This window comes from Pantherophis guttatus, chromosome 2, assembly GCF_059756535.1.
Source record: "Pantherophis guttatus breed Tessera chromosome 2, ASM5975653v1, whole genome shotgun sequence".
Taxonomy (NCBI): domain Eukaryota; kingdom Metazoa; phylum Chordata; class Lepidosauria; order Squamata; family Colubridae; genus Pantherophis; species Pantherophis guttatus.
The window spans coordinates 239546662-239554872 of NC_142064.1; the positions used below are offsets into that span (position 1 = coordinate 239546662).

The 8211-nt window shown below is 38.1% G+C and overlaps 1 long non-coding RNA gene across 1 annotated transcript; it reads left to right on the forward strand.

Moving 5' to 3' along the window:
- The first annotated feature begins 3015 nt into the window (after positions 1-3015).
- Positions 3016-7825, forward strand: LOC117679049 (uncharacterized). The gene is made up of 2 exons (XR_004595239.3): positions 3016-3501; positions 7767-7825. It is a non-coding gene; the product is annotated as an uncharacterized LOC117679049 (long non-coding RNA).
- Positions 7826-8211: the final 386 nt, after the last annotated feature.

Below are 8211 nucleotides of genomic sequence, written 5' to 3' on the forward strand. Positions count from 1 at the left end.
AAAATTTAAAACAGTTTGACAGGATCAGCTAGCTAACAGTGGGGACAAATAATATTGCACCTGGGGCAGAGGCAATAGCTACTATCATTTCATTTGGACTGCTCTACTCTGGGGCAAAACTCAGCATGGGATGATTGATCTGTTTAGATAAACAATATAATTACCATTAATGATTGTGTCTGATCTCTTGCTATGATTGCAGCTAATTTGGCCTTAAGAGATATTAAGACTTGTGCCTAGGTCATATTCATGTACTGCAGATTTTATTTATTTATTAACCAAATGTATATAGCTGCCCAACTCTCACACAATGATTCTGGTGTAGAATGTCCCTTCTTTCTTTACTTCCTTCCTTCCTTCCTTCCTTCCTTCCTTCCTTCCTTCCTTCCTCCCTCCCTCCCTCCCTCCCTCCCTCCCTCCCTCCCTCCTCATTCACATACTTCCAACAATATAGGCACTCTAACCAGGAAACTGTAAAATGGGAAAGAAATTCCAGGTTGAACAGTAGAATAATACATTTTTCTACATGTATTATCACTGATCTACTGGAGAACTACGAGAAAATGTCTATGGATAAAAAGTTTGTAAGATTGTAAGTGGAAACTGCACACATGAATATGAACACTCTCATGCTGATATATACCCGAATATCATATATATACATGTGAATATCTGTACCTCAGGTATAGGATGAGAGTGAAGGTTAGTTCTCTGAGCTTCCGAATGTTTTGTTACCAGGCTAGGTAACACCTTCAGTGGAGTTTAGGGGATGTCAGTGTTCTTCTGTTTATAAGGGCTTCAGGTGTGGGTGTGTCAGGTGAGGGTCTTGTGGTGGATCAAAATCAACTGTAACCATTGCAACCAATTCTACATTATGTTAATTAAAAAACAGAATCCATGAAGAATGGCTGGCAGTCAAACACCATGATCCCAAATCCTTAATCTCTACCCACCCGACACCAAACAGCCCCAGTTCAATTGGAGCAACACAAAAATCATCGGCCACTCTACCACGCTGATGAGTTCATCAAAACCTGGCACTCCACAAGCAATTCAATCAACAGACACATTTAATTTAATAAACATTTAATAAACAGCAATAGATCATGCCCCACATTTCCCAATCATACCACAACCAATCACAACGATCTACTACATCTCGATTTCACAGAAGATGCCGTAGAAAAGGCATTATGCAACCTAAAACCATCTCTATCTATTGGCCCTGATGGATTATGTACCTACTTCTTAAAAAAGCTCTCAAGCACCATAGCAGAATCTCTTAGCATAATCTATGAAATATCTTTCAGAACCAGCTCCTTGCCGGTCCAATCACATCATCCCTATCTTCAAAAAGGGTAACCCCAGCCTAGTTGAAAATTACAGACCAATCTCATTATGTTGCGTCACATGCAAAGTCATGGAATAAATCATAAACAAATTCATTACCCTCTACTTAGAGACAAACAATCTACTCTCTAACAAGCAGTTTGGCTTAAAAAAAATTGTAGAGTTGCAATCTGCAACTCTAACACTGCAAAAACACATGGACTTCCCAACTCAACCAGGGTAAAGCAATAGACACAATTTATATAGACTTCTGTAAAGCCATTGATTCATTAATACACGATAAACTACTTCTAAAACTAAAATCTTATAGCATTTCTGGATCCCTGCATAAGTGGATAGCTGCATTCCTATCAAACAGGCAACAAGTAGTCAAATAGGGAACGCCCTATCAAACCCTGCACCTGTTAACAGGGCTGTTCCCCAGGGAAGCGTTTTAGAACCCACACTCTTTATACTTTACATAAACAACCTTTGCGATCATATTATAAGCAACAGCGTTCTCTTTGATGATGATGTAAAACTATTCAACACCGCCGACAATACTGCTACCCTACAAAAAGACCTTGACTATCTGTTAGAATGGTCAAACAATTGGCAACTCCAAATCTCAACCAACAAATGCTCTGACTTACACATTGGCAAAAAAAATCAAAACACAAAATACAAACTGGGCGGATACGACCTCGTAGATGACCCTCACTCTGTCAAAGACCTTGGAGTACTCATCTCAAATGATCTAAGTGCCAGAGCTCACTGTAACAGCATTGCCAGAAAGGCATTAAAAGTTGTTAACCTAATTTTGTGTAGCTTCTTCTCTGGTAATATTGTACTACTAACTAGAACATACAAAACATTTGCTAGACCAATTCTCAAATACAGCTCTTCTGTCTGGAACCTGCACTGCATATTGAACATTAATACAATTGAGCGAGTCCAGAGATCTTTCATAAGAAGAGTCCTCCATTCCTATGCTCGCAACAGAATACCTTATGCCACCAGACTTGAAATTTTGGGCTTAGACAACTTAGAACTATGCCGTCTTTGTTCTGACCTAAGCGTAGTACATAAAATTATCTGCTACAATGTCCTACCTATCAATGACTACTTCAGCTTCAACCACAACAACATACAAGCAAACAATAGATACAAATTCAAGGTAAACCACTCCAAACTTGATTGCAGAAAATATGACTTCAGTAACAGAGTGGTCAATGTCTGGAATGCACTACCTGACTCTGTGGTTTCTTCCCCAAATCCCCAAAACTTTAACCTTAGACTGTCTACTGTCGACCTCACTCCATTCCTAAGAGGTCTTTAACGGGCGTGCATAAGCGCACCAGCGTGCCTACATTCCTGTCCTAATGTTTCCTTTTATATGTATCCATCTCATGTATTCATAATTATGTCTATACTTATATCTGTTATCTAATACATGCTTGATGAAATAAATAAATGAATAAAGCCAACCAGAGACAGCACTGACCCTCAACCAACCCACGCAAATGTACCATGGCAGCAGTTCACCTCCCAATGACCCTAACCTGATGTAATCTCCTTATCACATCACAAGACCCATCACAAGACTCACTGATGACTCACAGCTAACCCATCACAAAACCCTCACTTGACATACCCACACCTTTTTTATGATAGATAGATGATAGATAGATAGATAGATAGATAGATAGATAGATAGATAGATAGATGATAGATAGATATAGAGAGACAGACAGATAAAAAGATAAATATAGACATGATAGGCAGATACACATACACACAAACACACAATTACACATACATATAATGCTGGTAAGTAGATTGTCAGAGCCATGAACCAAGGGAAATTTGATATTAACAGAGCAGAAATGTCAAGATTCAACGCCAACATTCTGGGAATCAGCAAATTGAAACAGACTGGAATAGGTCATTTCTCATGAAAGGATAATCAGCTCTATTACTGTGGACAGGAATCATAGAATAAATGGAGAAATCATCATTATTAACAGAGGAATGCTAAAGTCAGCACTTGAACATCACCTGAAAAATAACAAGATGACCTACATTTGAGTCCAAGGCAAATGTTTCAGTGTTGTAGTGATGTGGTCCATGCTTGGATTCAGATACAGAGGAAGATATTGAAGAGTTATACAGGTAGGCCAATTTGCAACACCTGGTCAATATGACACCAAAGAAAATGTCTGCCTATGGAGATTCTCAGTTATCCAGGTCATGGTTGCCTCAAAAGTGCTTTTTCAAAAGGCAACTGGACTTCCTTGATTTTTTCCTTGAAGACGTTTCACTATTCAAGGAAGAAGCTTCTTCAGTTCTGACTGAATGGTGGGGAATGAAAGGATTTATATTCCTTGCAATCATCTGGTCATTAGCACTCTGAAGTTTGGTTATGAGGTCTCTGAGAGTTGTTGAGGCCATTTGGGGGTTTATCTGTGCCAGATAAACACATAAACTGGGGGCACAGATGGTCCCCACTTAATCTGAAATAATTCTGAGGTTGCATTCTACAAACTGCAAATTAACTCAAAATTGTCTTTCAGGAACAAGTTAATCCAGACATATGTATGCTCAGAGTTGAACAATAATTTTTAATGTTCAGAATACTCATAAATCTGAATTTATTAGGTAATAGAGGTTTAATGGAACATGTGTTAGAATATTTCTCCTTTCAGGAGACATTAACAATGGTGTGCACCTTTCTGATGATTTAAACAAAGAATTATTATTACTATTGTGTATGTTGTGTAGAAAATTAAACATAGTAGAGTTAATCAAACTTCATGATGAAAATTCCCTTGAGAATGTAATTGTCAGTCTGGAAGCATACTGGCCTGCTTTGAACCATGAAACCAAAGGGAATTCACTAAACAAGATAAAAGGGAGAAATGTGATCTGTCATTACTGTAATAAAAGAGGACATATTAAAAGAGAATGCAGATTGTTTTACAACTGAGAGAGATAATTAGTTCAAACGTCCTAAAAGAAAAGTCAAGCCTGCAGAGGAATGGCAAACACAAGCTGAGGACATAAAAACAAAACAAAGTAAAAATCAGTATATGTTATCTAATAAATATTTATTTGAAATTGGACAGATTTTGAAATTTAAAAAGAATAATACTTTTTTTTGTTGGATAGCAATGCATCAACTCTATCATCTATCTATCTATCTATCTATCTATCTATCTATCTATCTATCTATCTATCTATCATCTGCCTATCATCTACCTATCATTACTTACCATCTACCTACCTACCTACATCTGTCTCCATCCATCCATCTATCTATCTATCTATCTATCTATCTATCTATCTATCTATCTATCTATGGTATCTATCATCTATCTGTGTGTATATGTGTATATATGCATGTGTATATGTGTGTGTATATAAATTTGTGCAGGGGTGAAATCCAGCAGGTACTGACAGGTTCTGGAGAACTGGTAGCGGAAATTTTGAGCAGTTCGGAGAACCAGCAAATACCATCTCTGGCTGGCCCCAGAGTGGGGTGGGAATAGACAATTTGCAATATTCTTCCCCCAGGAATGGGGAGGGAATGGGGATTTTATTTATTTTATTTTATTAGGCTTATATGCCTCCCTATCTCCAACGGACTCAGGGCAGCTCACAACAATAAAACCACAATCCATAATGCAAGTTAAAATGCCTAATTAAATCAGATACAATTAAAAACCCGTAAAAAACCCCATCAGTTTTGCAGTATCCTTCCCCTGGAGTGGGGTGGGAATGGAGATTTTGCAGTATCCTTCCCCTGGAGTGGGGTGGGAATGGAGATTTTGCAGTATCCTTCCCCTGCCATGCCCACCAAGCCACGCCCACCAAGCCATGCCCACAGAACCAGTAGTAAACAAATTTGGATTTCACCACTGATTCTGTGTCTGTGTCTGCCTGTCTGTCTCTGTATATATATATTCATTAGATGAGATGAGAGGTAGACAAATACAGCGATGAGTCTGCTATTACAAAATAAAAGATGAGGACTTAGCAATTGGCTTTTGTCTTTGCAAGAAACACAGGGAATCAAGTTGTGATCATTTTTTAAAAGCAAAAGGAAAACGAATAGTTTTCTGCTAGGCCTAAATGCAAACTAATCAACCAGCTATTGGGACTTATTTTTATAGACATTTGTGATCCCATGCTAACCACAGTGAAGAATGGGAAAAATTAATCTTTAATATTCATACATGGTCACTTAAATATATATTTGTACTTTCTTCTTAACCAATATGGGGAAAGTATTTGATAAATGTGAACTTTACTATATTCAGGTGAAAACAAGTTCCACAGCAAAAGAAAGCAATTAATGTCTGATAATAGGGGAGAATATTGCAATTGGGAATTTGAAAAAGCATTTCACAATAAAGGCATAAAACATGAAAAAGCTCCATAAAGCTACAGCCTAGAGCAAAATAGACTGCAGAAAGTAAAAAATTTCAAAAGTCTTCTAAGCATGATACAGTGCAAGCTTAAGTATATTTTCATAAGGAATAAAAAAAATACATGAAAGCACAAAAGCCCTATAGGAAAATGCTGGGCTATCAAATAGGAACAAAAAACTATTTAAATTTTGGACTTAAAACTTGGAAGAGCAAATATGTACAGTATTGCTCATGTTATTGAAGAAAAAAATGAGTTGCAATATTTACTTGTTTACCAACCACTTGTTCACCAACTGTTCAAAGTTATGACAGTGCTGAACAAAAAAGAGAGAATTACAACAGGTCCTTGTAGTTGTAGCTATCATAGTATCACCACAGTCACCAAATTGATTCCAATTCGGGTGCTTGGCAGTCAAAGCATCCTACAATCACGTGATCATCATATGTGACCTTCATTGCCAGCTTCCAGAAAGTTGCAACTCATGGTCATATGACATTGTGTTTAACCAATGCTACATACAACAATAAAGCAATTGACATGTAGATAAGGAGATCCAACACAATAGAGAAAACAATTCAGCCAATCAAGCTCATTGGTTGAAACACTCTGAAACAATACACCACAGTTTTAATCAAGAGAAATTGCCATACATAGAAGGTAAGTAAACTCTACTCTCTTGTGTCAAAGCAACAATGATATCTAGCTTGATAACAAAAAACTTTTTAGGAAGAAAACCAAGCTTAGTAAACATGGACATTCCAACATTTCAGCTCTGAGTTACTGTCGGGCATGGAAAAACCAGATCTACATGGAAGGTTCAATTTAACTGATTCATTGCTAAAAGCCTATGTGCAAGAATCTTCTCAACTGATGGTTAGTACCTGGTGAGAGCTAGATAAAGTTCAATGCAGTGGTGAAATTCAATTTTTTTTACTACCGGTTCTGTGGGCGTGGCTTGGTGGGCATGGTGTGGCTTGGTGGGCGTGGCTTGGTGGGTATGGCAGGGGAAGGATACTGCAAAATCTCCATTTCCACCCCACTCCAGGGGAAGTATACTGCAAAATCCCCATTCCCTCCCCACTCCTGGGGGAAGTTTATTGCAAAATCTCTATTCCAACCCCACTCTGGGGCCAGCCAGAGGTGGTATTTGCCTGTTCTCCTAATTTCCGCTACCGGTTCTCCAGAACCAGTCAGAACCTGCTGGATTTCACCCCTAGTTCAATGGCAATCAAGAAGGGTTCGCTTGTGACTACATAAGGACTCTAAACCGATCCCTCTTTTTATCCTTTCCCTGGTTCTGCTATTTATTTATTTATTTATTTATTTATTTATTTATTTATTTATTTATTTATTTATTTATTTTTATATGCCGCCCTTCTCCGGAGACTCAGGGCGGCTTACAATGCATTAAGCAATAGCCTTCATACTTTTGTATATTTTATACAAAGTCAGCTTATTGCCCCCACAAACCGGGTCCTCATTTTATCCACCTTAGAAAGGATGGAAAGCTGAGTCAAGCTTGAGCCTGGTGAGAATTGAACTCACAGTAATTGCAGGCAGCTGGATGTTAAATGCTGCCTTAGTAGGAGGCATTAGCCTCCTACGCCACTCAGGCTCCTGCTAGTCCTTCTTCTACATATTTTAAGTTCTCTATAGAACTTTGTCTCAGCTTGTCCTGTCCCAGTGAAGGACCTGATGGACAGATTGTACATTCTATGCAAAGGCTCCTTTTTATGCCCTCACTCTTGTTTTCTTTCGCACAAGGTGGCCTCAACACCCCTTTGATTTTCTTGGAATTCTGCTGAGCTCAAAAAGGCATTTGATGTATTTGAAATGAGACTTTTTTGAATCTGGACTTTTTGCTCTTTGTACTGCAGCTGACTGACATTTTTCCCTCTAGAAATAAAACATATTGGACAATTAATCATGTCGTTCTCCCACTGTTATCTTTTAGTTGATATGTTACTTTTTAAATATTTTCTTTCATTACTTGTGCTTCCTTCCAGGGCAAGACAACCAATTTAGAAAACTCCAAACCCAAACTACAAGTAAAACCAATTCATTCAGATTGTAAAACTATAGAGAAGCAGAACAAAGGGAAAATCTGGGTAACAGTGGTAAATATCAGACCTCTCTCCCAAACAATCAGGACTAGCAACCTAAAAATCCGATCAGCAATATTTGTTAGCAGAAATGTTAAAACAATGACACAAGAATCCAAGAGAGCCCTTAACTTTTCAGCTTAGGACCATTTGTTTAGTGACCAGTCAAAGTTACAATGGGACTGGAAAAAATGACTTACAACTGGTCCTCGTACTTATAACAGCATTCCTGTGAACATCATTTGCAACTTTCTCAGCCAGCTTCCGGCAAACAAAGGAGTTTGGGTCTCAATGGGAGACCCAAATTCCTTCCAATTTTTTTTTCACTGCTGGTAAATGAATGAATCTT